This window comes from Schistocerca serialis, chromosome 8, assembly GCF_023864345.2.
Source record: "Schistocerca serialis cubense isolate TAMUIC-IGC-003099 chromosome 8, iqSchSeri2.2, whole genome shotgun sequence".
Classification (NCBI taxonomy): domain Eukaryota; kingdom Metazoa; phylum Arthropoda; class Insecta; order Orthoptera; family Acrididae; genus Schistocerca; species Schistocerca serialis.
Window position 1 is genome coordinate 423,475,107 of NC_064645.1, and position 16,032 is coordinate 423,491,138.

Genomic DNA, 16,032 nt, shown 5'->3' on the forward strand with positions numbered 1-16,032 from the left:
GAATGCAGCAGGTGGAAGAACTGCAGTCATTGTTACATTCTCAGATATAATAAGTCATCTCGAACTAAGCCATCCAGCTTCTCACAGGCCTGTAATAAGGTTGATTGCAGTAAAACATGTTGGACAGCTTGTACGTGGAAGTCATTCTACGTGTGGGGTTGTTGCTTAAGAGTCTGGAACCTATTCCATACTGGAATGTTGTCGTGGTGAAAACAGAACTGCTAGACCCTCATTCTGGATTCATTATTTTTAAGTAGTTGTTGATCCTCAACCGGGCGCTGTTTCGCGAATCAAATCCGAGTGGCTGTCTAAATACGAAAAGAATCCGTCTTCCTAGTCTTAGAGTTGCTTCAACGTAAGTGACGTCCTCTCTCTCCTGACAATGAAATATTAAATGAACGTTAGAAGGTAAGCATCCATAGACACGAGGATTTAACATTAACGTTCTGCTCAGTGAGAGTCAGCCTCAAGTACGAAGACCATCGTTTTTAAGCTCATTCTGTATATCTGGCGTGACACACAATCCAACAGCCAGTGAGAAGCCAATTTGCTTTATGAGTAGACGGTTACACAATTTGTACCTTTCTCTAAACATGTAAAATACAGCCAACATCCTGTTTTTGCTCTGTGTGGTGTATGGTCTTTATACTCCGTAAAGAAATACATAATGGGTTTCCACTATTGTGAACTGCTTGCATGTTTTGTTGTATGTTGCCTTCTTTCCAAACATCTGTGGCATTTTTGAAGAGAATGTAGCTACCCATTGCGCATGCGTTGCTCTGGAACGTTTCGAAGAACTGCTTACCCTTTCATAACAGTTTTTTAATGCTTAGTCGTTCATAATTTTTGACATTTTCACTGTCTGTAAAGTAATCAGGTCTTAGCTCTGTTTAGTTCCTGTTGATCTTCGTGTATTATCCCATTATTACACCCAGAGTCCGTCGAGCTTGCATGGAACGCAGTTACGCTGCCTGGATGAAGTACGAAACCCCGTACAATGGTACATGATCTTTGTTCCACTACTGCAGCGTGCGCTTCTGATTCATTCTAGCAAACTCAAACTTCCCTTTCCAGTTCCTCGTACATGTTGTTCAAATGACTCTGAGCACTATGGGATTTAACATGTGAGGTCATCAGTCCTCTAGAACTTAGAACTACTTAAACCTAACTAACCTAAGGACATCACACACATCCATGCCCGAGGCAGGATTCGAACCTGCGACCGTAGCAGTCTCACGGTTCCGGACTGAAGCGCCTAGAATCGCACGGCCACCGCGGCCGGCGTACATGTTGTTTTCAGACGAGTGACGTGGAGTCTGATATTTCTTCAGTAATAATTTGTTAATATAAATGAAGCCACATTTCTTTTCCATGGAAATGCTGGAACAAAAATTTGCTGTGGAGGAGTATGTTTACGATCTGATAACCTGTTACTATAGGACCATAACAAATAGAGTATTTGCCAGCTCACGGTTTAATACTGTTTGCTAGAAATGGACACTTTATATTGACAATTTCCACACGAAGATAGTGTTTCTGCTATGGCAACGCTACAGCTTTGTTTTCATTACGGAGTGACGACTCTAACGGCGAAAATATTAATCATGTAAGCGGTGTGTGTGGCGTGAATTACTCGTCACGTTTAGTGTGATACATTATTTGGGACAAAGTGAGGAAGAAACGCGTCCCTAAAGCCTAACCAGGAAAAACCTTCTACGTATATTGAATTCAGCGGATCTTTATACTGTAAAAATGTGTTCATTTCTATGCAAATTCTTCAGTACGCGTGTCTTGTGAGACACATTCTTTTGTTATCAAAGCGCCTCCCGCTCAATCTCGTCATGTAAGGAGTGCGACCTCTTCTGTAAATCACTGAAAAGAAGTTGAATCTGCTTGTAGAAAAAGTTCGGATGTTGCGATAATAGCAATTCTAGGAGATAATCTTACATACTTCCGTGCTGGCTGAAGTGGTTAGAATTTGCAACTTCGAATGTCAACGAAGCTGATACGCGAAGACGAAATTGCATAATCTCAGTATCAGAACCGACTGACGGTGCGCCATTCTCTAATCCAGTGTCAGTCATTTAACTCCCTTACGTTTAATGCTTGCCCATCGTCGGAGATACGTTTAAGCAGGTTGGCTGTTGAATGTGTTTTCCTTCTTATTCCCTGAAAGAACATGACGAAGGACATTTAATGTTCGATCGTGGACGCTAGTTGCCTTAGAAACATTTATAAAATGACGTCTTAAAAGGTTGGATCGTTTAACTGTTGTAAGGGGGGATAAAAAAGTTCCCGTTCGAAGGCTGTACACTCCAGAATCGCTACGCCAATCCGGCAAAATCACCATTAGCTTTGAGGCAATCAGCCCACGGAGGCACCAGGTTGAAGATACCCGTTTGGTAAAACACAGTGTCCTAATGTGTGAAGAAGTCCGTAACTGCTCTAACACTTCGGTATAGGTGTGGATCCTTATTCTATGACAGAGCACAACTTTGTTTAATCTGTAAACATATTAGTTTCAATGCTGCAATTTTATCACAGAAATACATGCATTTACACAGTTTACCACGTGACAATGTTAAGACAGTTGTCAAGACAACGCATCTAGTCCTCAGAAAGTGAAATAACTCTAAACACAACAATATCAAATTTTAACTAGAAATTTCTTTACAACATTATTCTTACTACTACGTCATGAAGTTGGCCAATACTACGACAAATCATCCAATTCCAGTTCTAAGTTCGGTACTATTTGGGATGACAATCAAGTCTACGGAGGATGGTTAGTTTTGTGACAAGCTGAGCAAAAGCTTACCCAAGGTCGCTCGAGTTTACAGTGGTCGCAAGCTGGTGAACCAACAAGTTACGCCTTTGCTCGCAGTATTTACCTTAGCTGCTATGAGCTGACGTCTGCATGGCTGCTCTCGTCCTCTGAAATTCCTACAGCACTCCGTCTTCAGGCCACAAATGGCCCATCGGGACCATCCGACCGCCGTATCATCCTCAGGTGAGGATGCGGATAGGAGGGGCGTGTGGTCAGCACACCGCTCTCCCGGTCGTTATGATGGTTTTCTTTGACCGGAGCCGCTACTATTCGGTCGAGTAGCTCCTCAATTGGCAGCACGAGGCTGAGTGCACCCCGAAAAATGGCAACAGCGCATGGCGGCTGAATGGTCACCCATCCAAGTGCCGACCACGCCCGACAGCGCTTAACTTCGGTGATCTCACGGGAACCGGTGTATCCACTGCGGCAAGGCCGTTGCCCTGAAATTCCTATAAAAGCTAGTAAAAACATTTGCTGATTTTTTTTCAGCAGAAACTCTCCTATGTGTCTCGTTAGGCGAGGAAACATGTACTCATCCCTAGTCTTGGAATATGGTGATATACACACGCATGGCTGGAGCAGCATGCATATTACAATGTCCTGTCAGTTCTCGCAAGAACAGTTAACTTAGTGGCTGGTTCGTTTCTCTGCAGTTGAAGCTCAACGATGCTACAGCTAATTTCTAGCTGAATGTTAGCCGCAGTGAACGCAGTGTTCCCACAAATTTCTCCTCTGTGTCGTACAGAGCGTGATGCACCCCATTCTATACTTGACGCCAGTTCAGGGGAGAATCCCTGAAATTTTTGGTCTTGTCTTCCTTGTAGCAAATCTCTCCCCAACTGGGTTCTTTCATGCTCCGGGTTCTTTCATGCTCCATGTCCCAGCTTTTTTCGACCAATAGGAGCGTTCCTCTTATTTTGTGGAAACTCTCTCTGCCAATTGCAAGGGTCCTACCATTAAACTGCTTCGAAATATCGGCACTTTACTCCTTCCTAGTTCGTTTCCGCTAATCGGACATTTTGTGTCTGCTCCAGACGCCTAAAAGTTACATGCGTACGTCCTTGCCCGCATCTCGTGGTCGTGCGGTAGCGTTCTCGCTCCCCACGCCCGGGTTCCCGGGTTCGATTCCCGGCGGGGTCAGGGATTTTCTCTGCCTCGTGATGGCTGGGTGTTGTGTGCTGTCCTTAGGTTAGTTAGGTTTAAGTAGTTCTAAGTTCTAGGGGACTGATGGCCGTAGCAGTTAAGTCCCATAGTGCTCAGAGCCATTTTTTTTCGTACGTCCTGACCGTACCATGCACTGTTCACATGATAAACTGCATCACCAGTTTGTTTGTATCCATTTGGAATTTCCGAAACGCAGTTTTCTAAAGCTTCTTTACGTCCCACTTCTGGTGCCTGCTACTTGCTCTTAAGCATGAGTCACCTGCCCGTTTGTTGACTCCCGCCATGGGACGCCCCCTAAGAGCTTTCCGTTGTACCACCCATGGTTCATCCTTCGCGCCTGCACCCACCTGCTTCCAAACAAAATGTTTGCTCTCATTTCCTATGGCTGTTTGTTTCACCTTTTGCTCGTTAACATGCAGTATATAGGATCGTTGTGTTAATTCCGTCGATTGAGTGTGACCTCTTTGATTTTCATACTTATAGGCAAATCTGCTCTTTTCTGCCGAAGTAAGTTAGGGGTCATCTTCACCTTTCCGTTTCAGTGTATAAAACTCTCATGTAAGGTGCGAAATTGACCTTCATTTAATTTGCTACCTTACACTGTCTGCTGCACATCCTCATCTGACAGGAATCGTCGACCCTTAAAGGCCTTTTTTAAGGGACCAAAGATGTGATAATCACATGGGAGGGATCAGGACTGTCGGGTGGGTGCTCGAGTGTCTCCCACTTGCATTGGCATGATTTATGCGTTACAACACTTGCGACACGGGGACGTGCGTTATCATGAAGCAGCAATACCCACTGTCACACTATTCCACAACGGCAGTTTTCAACAGAAATGCTGTCATTGTCCTACAACCATGCTTCATTCTCCGATGGATGTCCATCGGTGTTTGTCCTTCGGCAGCTAAGGAAAGAATAAGGGCACATTGGTCCTGTTTGGACGCATTTGTTAATAACGTCGCCATAGTCCACATTTCCACATTTATCGGGTGCACGTGGGGAAGAGACACAAAGGCTACGCCGATACGTTGCCTAAATGTCAGTGCTTATATATCCGTAATGGATTCGCGTCACTTTGCATACAAGCTGCAGCAACATCATCAAACGGAAACTTTTTGATAGCCCCTTATAATTATACGTCTTCACTATATTTGTTGCTTTTTAACTCGTCCCCCAGGTCCAGCATCATTAGTGCTTACAGTTTTATCCACCTAATACTGCAGTTGAGCTTCTGTGTGTTACCTAATTTCAAGAACCGCGGAGTCTTCACTCAAAAACTGGGCGCTTTCGACTCCATGATCTCAGCTGCCGTCTTGAAAAATAAATGAATAAAAATGTTTATCACTGAACGCGCTATGGACGAATAGAGCGGTTAGAGAAATTTCTCTGCCTGTTATGTAAGGAGCTCCTCGTCCAAGAACCGAGGGCCCAAGGTGTGTCTACCGGCTGCCGTACAGTCCTCTGTCTTGCGCTATCGTGTGGATGTTGTATAGTGCATGTGTTGAGCACACTGCTCTCCTAGCCATTTTGCAGACCTTACACACAGTGTAGCAGCTAGTGTTCGGTCAAGTAGCTACTCACCGTCATAACGAGGCTACGTACACCCCATACCAATCCTTGCACCAAGGGAAAACCCTTGGCAGTACCAGGATCGAACCCCGGCCCTCCGTATGGCAGTAGCCTTCGTTGACCACTCAGCTATGGAAGCGGACTGACCAAGATAATGATATTTGGTTTGTGGGGCGCTCAACTGAGAGGTTATGAGCGCCCGTTAAATTTCCCAATCTTTTCTCTGTCCAGACCTTCCATTCCCGAATGATAATGAAATGATGAGGCCAAAACACAAACACCCAGTCTCATGGCGGAGAAAATCCCCGAACCGGCCGGGAATCGAACCGGGAAACCCGTGATATAGAGGCAGCAACGCTACTGATGCGTTACGTCATAAATGAATAATAAGTAGCCCCAATTTTAATTAACGCCTGAAAATATTATAAATAATTTTACATACGTTAATAAATTTACATATTAATTGAAAGAAACTGTGTAGTAATCAGATGATGTATTTTTAATTATTTCTGAATTATTTTGTAAAAAAAGTATCTATGAGTACAAATGTGTAAAGAAAACCCTGTGAAACCAAACGTAGTAAGTACCTTGTTTGTCCAGCGATATAAGAAAGCAAAAGGCGACTAGCTCTTTCTCTCTCTCTTTCTCTCCATCTTGTTCTTCACTATCGAGATAAGCTGTGTGACACTTGTACACTTTTATTGAATAATTACGTTGATGTTAAGTAGCCGTGTTTCACTTGAAGATTCGTTTTCTTGCCGTTCATATTATATGTGATTTAATTACGAATTTTTTAGTCCAGTTTCAGGCTGCATCGAAGAGAGGTTGCTGGCGCATAGTTTGGTGCCCAAGGGCGAACACTGTTAATGTTCATTCGCAGTTTAGTCCATCGAATTATAATTCATATGTCCCTGAGATCAGTTTTACCGAACATTTTCTCCCAAATCCGGACAATGTTATTATGCAAACAGCGTAATAGTCTGATCGGTCATTGGTCTGCAAACAGTATCATCTATCAACACACTCGCCGGTCTGATGTACTGACGATGCTGGAAGGCAGAGTTGAGTTTAATTAGGAAAAGAGAGTAAAATTTTTCTCTGACATGTTATATCATTTCAATAGCATTGCCTCTAGCCAAACAAGAAACATTCATGTGTTGTTGTAAACCAGTATTTACCAATTATTCAATGCTTTCTTAAAAGTCATATATATTATCAGAGATAAAAGCTATTAATATACCGTTTTAATTAATTCATTCATATCCATCTAACCAATAACAATATATATTTTTAAGGAACTCCATTAGACCACGAGCTGCGGACACAGACTGACTATTATGAATATTATGAACCGCCACAACTTTAATTCGATGTTATCATATAACGGTCTCACAACCGAAGTATCTGTATACAAACGTGTTCCAGGTACAGTGAATCAGTGACTGCCGCATTCATTCACGGTTTGCAGTCGCTGCGAGGTCGGTGTTGTCCTTTCTCTCTCCTGACTGAAGCAGACAATAAAGCAACGTGGAATATTTCACCTCAAAATTCAGCTCGTTAGAAGCGGTCGAAAACAGACGATTTTACTTTGTTCAGATGTTGAAATGTGTGTGAAATCTTATGGGACTTAACTGCTAAGGTTATCAGTCCCTAAGCTTACACACTACTTAACCTAAATTATCCTAACGACAAACACACACACCCATGCCCGAGGGAGGACTCGAACCTCCGCCGGGACCAGCCACACAGTCCATGACTGCAGCGCCTCAGACCGCTCGGCTAATCATCCACAGTATCTGATATACCGCGCACTTCAACAATCAATGAGCTGACTGTTGCCTGAGCGGTTTCTCGTGAAAATATTTGTGAATGTGAGCTTTAAACACGATTACATTCTAATTAGTGAATAACGAGCTACCTGTCCCAGCTTCGTGTGGATAGTAAGTACTTTATATCTCGGTCGGACGAATTATATGTCGAAGTGGTAATTAATTACGTACACAAACAATCCTCGTGAATCAGTCAATCAGTGAAAAGCCGGCCGTTTTGGCCGATTGGTTCGAGGCGCTTCAGTCCGGAACCGCGCTGCTGCTACGGTCACAGGTTCGTTTCCTGCCTCGGGCATGGATGTGTATGATGTCCTTAGGTTAGTTAGGTTTAAATAGTTCTAAGTCTAGGGGAATGATGACCTCAGATGTTAAGTCCCATAGTGCTCAGAGCCATTTGAACCATCAGTGAAAAACGTATCAAAATCGCTATAATAGTTCCTGAGATGCCTCCGAATTTTTTATGTGAAAGCTCTTACAGATTTTTAAATAAAACAAGGTTTATTAATATTCTTCATCTCTATTGTTCATCTCTACATATTTGCAGCCCTCTGCCGCTAGAGGGCTCCGAATTGTAGCTTTTAGCGTGGCGGTGCGTGAGGAATAGCGTTCTGTAACTGAGTTTCGAATTAGAAACGTTTGTCCATACACGGAGCACTCACACCTCCATCATGACTGTGCCAGACCAGTCAGTCACCCTGCGACATCTGCAACAATCTGACGCCTTGGATTCACCGTAATTCATCATCCCCCATACAGTCCCGACTTGGCGCCATCCAGGTTTCATGTGTACCCAAAATTTAAAGAACAACTTCGAGGACCTCACTTTGATAACGGTGAGGCGATGCAAGCAGAGGTAGGATTGTGGATCCGTCAAAACAGAGACGCTACCAACAGTCTAGTCTCTCGTTGGGCGAAATGTGCCGATCTCCATGGTGACTAAAGGGTGACAATTATTGAACTGCATGAAATAAAATTGTCTTACCTTCTGAACTCTTTGCGTTAGGACGTTCAAACTGCACCGTTGGCCACGGGGTACGACGGAAATTAATATGAGCATTGTTGTTTGGTTTAGGGACGAAGCCCACTTTCGTTAGGATGGCTTCGTCAAGAAGCAGAATAGTCGCGTTTGGGGAACTGAGAATCCCCATTTCGCAATCGTGAAGCCTGTTCACCCTAAACGGGTGACAGTGTGGTGTGCAGTGTCCAGTTACGGAATAATCGGAGCGATATTCCTTGATGGCGCGGTGACTACCGAACGGTACGTGAAGGGTTTGGAAGATGATTTTATCGCAGTCTTCCAACGTGACCCTTTTTTGGACATTGTGTAGTTTATTCAAGACGGAGCTCTACCCCATCGAAGCAGGAGAGTGTTTTACGTCCTCGAGGAGCACTTTGGGGACCGCATTCTATCCCTGACGTACCCAGAGGCCACTGGCATGGTCCTCGATTGGCCGCCGTATTTCACTCCTCACTCCTCAATAATATTGAGGTTTGATGACTGTGGCGGCCAAGAGACACACGACTATTCATCCTCGTGCTCACATAACCAGTTCTGGTCAATGTGAAATGTGCGAACAGGAGGCCTTTATTCTTGAAACACACCGTTGGGGCACAAACACGGTACCAAGAGATGGACCTAATCAGCCAGAATAGTCACATAATCGCCAGCAGCAATGCTAATTTGTGTAGTAACATGTGGTCCATGCAATACTACGACATGGATACCCAAATCATCACCGAACCCCGCCATATTTCACTCTTGGAACGTAACCTCAACCACAAATTGGAAACAGTGAGAAGCAAGGTTCAAACGACCACATCACTTTCTTCTATTGCTCCACAGTCTAGGTTTTGTGACTTCGGCACTACGTTTTCCTGTTAGGGCATTTCCATCAATGATGAGTGGTTTTAGAATTCTATCTCGCTCTGCCATTCCCTGCTTATGGAGCTCCCTTCGTATTGTTTCAGTTCTGACACGGTTCGCCAGTACGACATTCAGTTCTGCAGTGACTTTTTCAGCTGTCGTTATTTTATTTTTCCTCACAATCCTCTTCAATGATTGTCTAAAATGGCTCAAATGGCTCTGAGCACTATGGGACTTAACATCTGAGGTCATCAGTCCCCTAGAACTTAGAACTATTTAAACCTAACTAACCTAAGGACGTCACACACATCCATGCCCGAGGCAGGATTCGAACCTGCGACCGTAGCAGCCGCGCGGTTCCAGACTGAAGAGCCTAGAACCAATGATTGTCTGTCACGTTCAGTCAACACACACTTTCTTCCGCATCGTGACGTAGCAAATGTTTTCTGTTTTCCCTGTATGCGGTATAAGTCCTCGATACGATGCCTGCTAGAACATCAAACGATTGTGTTAGCTTTGTTGCTGAGTACCAATCATATGAGTACCAACAATTAGCCACGTTCGAATTCACTTAGCTCCGACTTAATGCACTCGCGACTACACAGAACGCTGTTCTGTAACGTATTGAGGACAATGAAAAGGTGCTGTTCGTGGTCGAATACAACAGCGCATCCTGCACACTTGATTGTCATCTGTATTTATGTACAAGCATGCATTTCTCTCGATGTTCCCATATTCTTGCCCAATCCCCGCACGTATCTGCTGTCCTGTTACATACTAAAATCGCAGTGTCACAGTAATGTAACTCATCACTAGAGGCGCCAAAATAGCACCTTTTATAAAATCAACATGCGTTGTCCCATTTTGTTTTGGCTTCTCCGGCGGCGTGCCATATCAGTTTAGAACCGAGATTCCAGTATGCACCATAATTGCAGGCATATACTGGCACACAGACCATGAATTCATTGCGTAACTCTATGATTTCGAAGTGATGATTAAAACCTTATGGCTACACTAGCGGGGTACCCAACATTCCTTAGGTATGCATTTATTCCAGCATTCTATTAGACTTTCTCCTCATTCCCCCTCTCTTTGTCCTTCTCCTCCAGTCCCACTCCTCTCTCTGTCTACTTTCTTCTGCCCCTTTTTCTGTACATTTCCTCTTCCTCCCTATCTCTGTCCATTTATTCTTCAACCCTGTCTCCATCTGTGTAGTCCTATTAACTTCCTCTGTTCATTTTCTCCTCCTGCCTCCTCTCTCAGTCTCTCTCTCTTCCTCCTACCTCTCCCTGCCCGACTGTTCCTTCCTCCTCAGTACATCTTCTCTTCCCCCCTCACAGTTCTCCTCCTCCTCATCTTCATCCTCCTTCTCTCTCTGTTCATCTGCTCCTCCCCCCACACTCTATTTTCTCCTCCTTGTGTCTGTCTCCTCCTCTACCTCTCTTTGACCATCACCTCTTCCCATTCTCGTTGCCTACATCCTCCTCCTCCCCACTTCCCTCTGTCCACCTCCTCCTCCTCCTCCTCTCTCTCTCTCTCTCTCTCTCTCCCTGTCCACCTCCTCCTCTGCCTCTCTCTGACCATCTTCTCTACCTCTACCTCTTTACCTCTCTCTGTCCATCTTCTCCTCTACCTCTCTCTGTTCATCTCCTGCCATGTCTCTTATTGTCTATATATTCCCCCTCTCAATGTCCATCTCCTCACCACTCTCTGTTCATCTCCTCCTCCTCCAACCCTCTCTGACCATGTCTCTCTCTGTCTGTCTCTCTCTCTCTGTGGTGTGTGTGTGTGTCCATCTCCTCCTCTTCCCTTTCTATGTCCATTCCCTCCTCCCTGTCTCTCTGTCTGTCTAATCCTCCCCCTTTTTCAGTCCACCGCCACCTTCCATCTTTCTGCATCTTCGTCCTCTCGCCTTTTTTGCCCATACCTCCTCTGCCCTCTGTCCATCTCCTCCAATCCCGTAATTCTGTCCATCACCTCCTCTTCCCTTTTCTCAGTCCATTTCCCCCCTCTGTCTCTCTCTGTCCATCTCCTCTTCCCCCATGTCTGTATCTATCTCCTCCTTTGCCCTCTCTGTCTGTCCATCTGCTCCATCCCCCCCCCCCCTCCCAACTGTGTCCATATTACCACACTACCTCAATAGGAGGCTGCTGCTTCTATGCCCTGCAGTATTTCTTTCCAAATAGTAAGTAATATGTTAACCAGTTTGGTCGAAATCGAGCCAAAGGTTAGGTGAAGCTTTTTAAATGTGCTTTTCCTCACTTGAGCACATTTTACATACATTTAACATACCTCACACGTATTTGTATACATATTTCATCTATATCTCTAGCGAATTTCGCCCTGTAGCTTCATCTCCACGCAGATCAATATTTATGACGTCATATCTCCAAGACTGTGTCACACAGTGATATATTTTTGCAGCTAAATTCAGTGATGTGCATACTGTCTGCGAAATGTGTTGCAGTTAGAGTTAATAGAAAAGAAGTAACAACTTAAAAGGTCATTCCTGGTGCGTCAGTTTTATTGAGTGAAAAGCGAAAACGTTGTAAGCGAATTTCTTTTTTCTTTCTTAATTCCGTGGAGAGTGCCAGTGATAAAAAGCCTCTTAAATGTCTGAAATCATGTGTAAAGTTCGTTGCAAGTCCGGAAGTGCTATCTTTCCCAAGGACTGGGGAAATATAGTCTGGCTGTGAGAGGTAGGAGGTTCTTATCCCTACAGTGATTTCTTACAGACAGTAAGTGATATGTGTATCAAATTCGATTGAAACTGGTGGAGGGGTTTAGGAGGAGATGTGGAATATACATACATAGTTTTATAATATTTATGGATTTCATAAGTAGGTATTAATACGAGTAAAATATGTGAATACTGCTTAATCGTCGAAATAATGCCTGAGGCGGCATTTATATGCACCCGTGCATCACTCAAACACAGAGGACTCGGTAGAAAACATGGGGAATGGGGACATGCTTGAACTCTTCTAAACTGCCCACGTCCCTCCAGCCTGTTCATACACTTCAAACTCTTTTTGGTGATGGAGGATTGGAGTATATCTGTGAGATATCTTGCCCATTTGCTACAACGGTCGACAGTTTTGCTAATAAGCCATTATCCAATCAGTTTGTACAGGAAATACACAGTAATGTCTTTCAGCTGTTAAAAATACGAATACTATGAACGGTGACCAAATTGTCTCGTTCTTAGAAGAAACTTCGGAACATTTATTTCAGTCATGTACTCGTATATCTGCGAGGGTGGCTTAAGGAAAACTCGTGAAGAACAATGCAAGAAGCGACATCAATAGAGAACGCTCTATGGAAGAAACGAAATAGGTCTGATATCTTCATCACACAGTTCTTCATACCATCCACCAAGAGTTCTAGACGTTGTACGATAATCATCAAGTGCGTCACTCCTCAAGTGGCAACGTGTATATTTTCATGTGTATATTTTCTCCTGATGTAGCAACTCGTTCGAGGTACATTCCTGTTATAAAGAACTACCTGTCGCATTTGAAGCAGACTGGATGTGTGTGCCTGTTCAAAGTAAAGAAATAGCTGTGACCTTTGCAACGGAATTGTGATTCGGAGCTGCAGCTGCAAACCCCGACTGAGAACATCGACGCAACCTCCGCCTGCTTTGTATTCCCCTTTCGTTCTTAATAGCCCCCTTCTATTCATTCCACGAGCGGAGGAAGCTCTGCAGCACCATTTAAAAAACAAAGCACCCTTCTAAGATTCATTTCCTTCATTAAATTGTTTTGAAAACGCTGTAGGGTACAGACCGGACCATCTGCATCAGAAGAGAATTTGTTTTTTAACTCTGATTTGTGAGTGAAGTAGTTCCTTTTAATAAATCGTGCGTTGTTTTACCGAATATTAACTGCCAGTCAAGTTCGATACTGACTTTCTACGTTGTACGACTGCAGTGTCGACCACTTCCATCACGACGGAGACACTCCAGGCTCTCATTAAAGCCTAAGAGAGACTTAAGCCGCACTTTCTGTAATCTATAGATTATACTGAACCCTTGTGTGGTCATCGAGGCCCTAGAATCGTTACGGTGAAGACAGAAATGTTCAGGAGACAGGTGAAGAAGAGAAACGAAACGCAAGGCCACATTTTTGACAGCGCTACTTTCCTGGTGCAGCGAAGAGGAGCAAGGTGACAAACGACGAAACATGTTCTCCGGGGAGTATCGACAAAAGATAACCAAATGGTGGGCATTTATTCAGAACGATTTAACGTTGCGAACGACTCGAAATGTTCGTCCGTTTTTTGAACTGTGGCCGCTTTCGACGCTCACGAAATTATTCCTGCTTCATGACTTTGAGCTGTTGTAAATTTATTGTGCGCAACCTAAAATGTATTGCTAACTGTTGGAAATATTACTGTGAATGCCTAATAAATGTTCCCCATTAGCAAGTTGTATATTTCAGAGGCTGTTCAGGGATATTTTCTGAGTGTCTGTGACATTAGAGACGCGTGGTTAACGCGGGATAATTACAGAGTAATCGCATTTGTTTGCTTTCTTACCCTATTCTGGCAGAAACCTCAAAGAGATTCTGGTCATACATAAAGCACACCAGTGGTAAGACGCAATCAATACCTCCACTGCGCAATAACAACGGTGAAGTCACTGATGACAGTGCCACTAAAGCAGAGTTATTAAACACGGCTTTCTGAAACTTCTTCACCAAAGAAGACGAAGTAAATATTCCTGAATTCCAATCAAGAATAACTGCCAAGATGAGAAACATAGAAGTAGATACCCTCGGTGTATCAAAGTAGCTTAAATCACTTAATAAAGGCAAGGCCTCCGGTCCAGATTGTATACCAGTCAGGATCCTTTCAGAGTACGCTGACACAATAGCTCCATATTTAGCAATTATATACACCCGCTCGCTCACAGAAAGATCCGTACCTAAAGAGTGGAAAATTGCTCAAGTCACACCAATACCCAAAAAGGGAAATAGGAGTTATTCGCTGAATTACAGGCCCATATTACTAACGTCGATTTGCAGTACCGTTTTGGAGCATATACTGTGTTCGAACATTATAAATTACGTCGAAGAAAACGAGTTACTGACACATAGTCAACACGGATTCAGAGAACATCGTTCTTCTGAAACACACCTAGCTCTTTATATTCATGAAGTAATGAGTCGTGTAGACAGGGGATGTCAAATTGATGCCATATTTTTAGATGCCCGTGCGGTTAAAGGCGCTGCAGTCTGGAACCGCAAGACCGCTACGGTCGCAGGTTCGAATCCTGCCTCGGGCATGGATGTTTGTGATGTCCTTAGGTTAGTTAGGTTTAACTAGTTCTAAGTTCTAGGGGACTAATGACCTCAGCAGTTGAGTCCCATAGTGCTCAGAGCCATTTGATCCATTTGAACCGTATTTTTAGATTTCCAGAAGGCTTTCGAGACCGTTCCTCACAAGCGTCTTCTAACCAAACTGCGTGCCTATGGAATATCGCCTCAGTTATGCGATTGGATTCGTGATTTCCTGTCAGAAAGGTCACAGTTCGTAGTAATACACGGAAATCCATCGATTAAAAGGGAATGAATATCCTGCGTTCCCCGAGGAAGTGTTATAGGCCCTCTACCGTTCCTGATCTATATCAATGACATACGAAACAATCTGAGCAGCCCTATTAGAGTGTTTACAGATGATGCTGTCATTTATCGTCTTGTAAAGTCATCAGATGACCTAAACGAATTGCAAAATGATTTAGATAACGTATCTGTATGGCACGAAAAGTGGCAACTGGCCCTGAATAAAGAAAAGTGTGAAGTTATTCAGATGAGTACTAAAAGAAATCCGCTAAATTTCGATTACGGGATAAGCCATACATGTCTTAAGGATGTAAATTCAACTAAATACTTAGGGATTACAATTACAAATAACCTAAATTGGAACGATCACATAGATAATGTCGTGGATAGAGCAAACCGAAGACTGCGATTCATTGGCAGAACACTTAGAACGTGCAACAGGTCTACTAAAGAGATTGCCTACACCACGCTATTCCGCCATATTCTGGAGTATTGCTGTGCGGTGTGGGATCCACATCAGGTGGGACTGACAGATGACATCGAAAAACTTCAATGGAGGGCGGCTCCTTTTGTACTCTCGAGAAATAGGGGAGATAGTGCCACAGACATGATAAGCGAATTGGAATGGCGATCATTAACACAAAGGCGTTTTTCGTTGCGACGGGATCTTCTCATGAAATTTTAATTACAAGTTTTCTCCTCCGATTGCGGAAACGCTCTGTAGGCACGCACCTACATAGGGAAAAATGAACATCACTCTAAAATAGCCAGCCTGTGCGGCCGAGCGGCTCTAGGCGCCTCAATCTGGAACCGCGCGACCGCTACGGTCCCAGGTTCGAATCCTGCCTCGGGCATGGATGTGTGTAATGTCCTTAGGTTAGTTAGGTTTCAGTAGTTCTAAGTTCTAGGGGACTGATGACCTCAGATATTATGTCCCATAGTGCTCAGAGCCTTGCACCATTTCTTTCATTGAACCCTCTGCCAGGCACTTTATTGTGGGTAGCAGAGTAATCACATAGATGTAGATGCGGATGTATCTATCTTCGTTTCTGTATTGCACCGAAAAATCTGCACTACAGTGCAAAGATCAACTGTGCGCCTGGTGTTTCCCGTCTAGAAACAAACTTGTCTCCCTCCCTCCCCGTATTTGCTGTTGACAACAGTAAAACTTACGTTACCTACTCTTGTCAACGACGCGGAGCGGTGGATACA

At 43.9% G+C, this 16,032-nt stretch overlaps 1 pseudogene; it reads right to left on the bottom strand.

Moving 5' to 3' along the window:
• Positions 1-3,150: 3,150 nt before the first annotated feature.
• Positions 3,151-3,267, bottom strand: LOC126417394 (5S ribosomal RNA; annotated as a pseudogene).
• Positions 3,268-16,032: the final 12,765 nt, after the last annotated feature.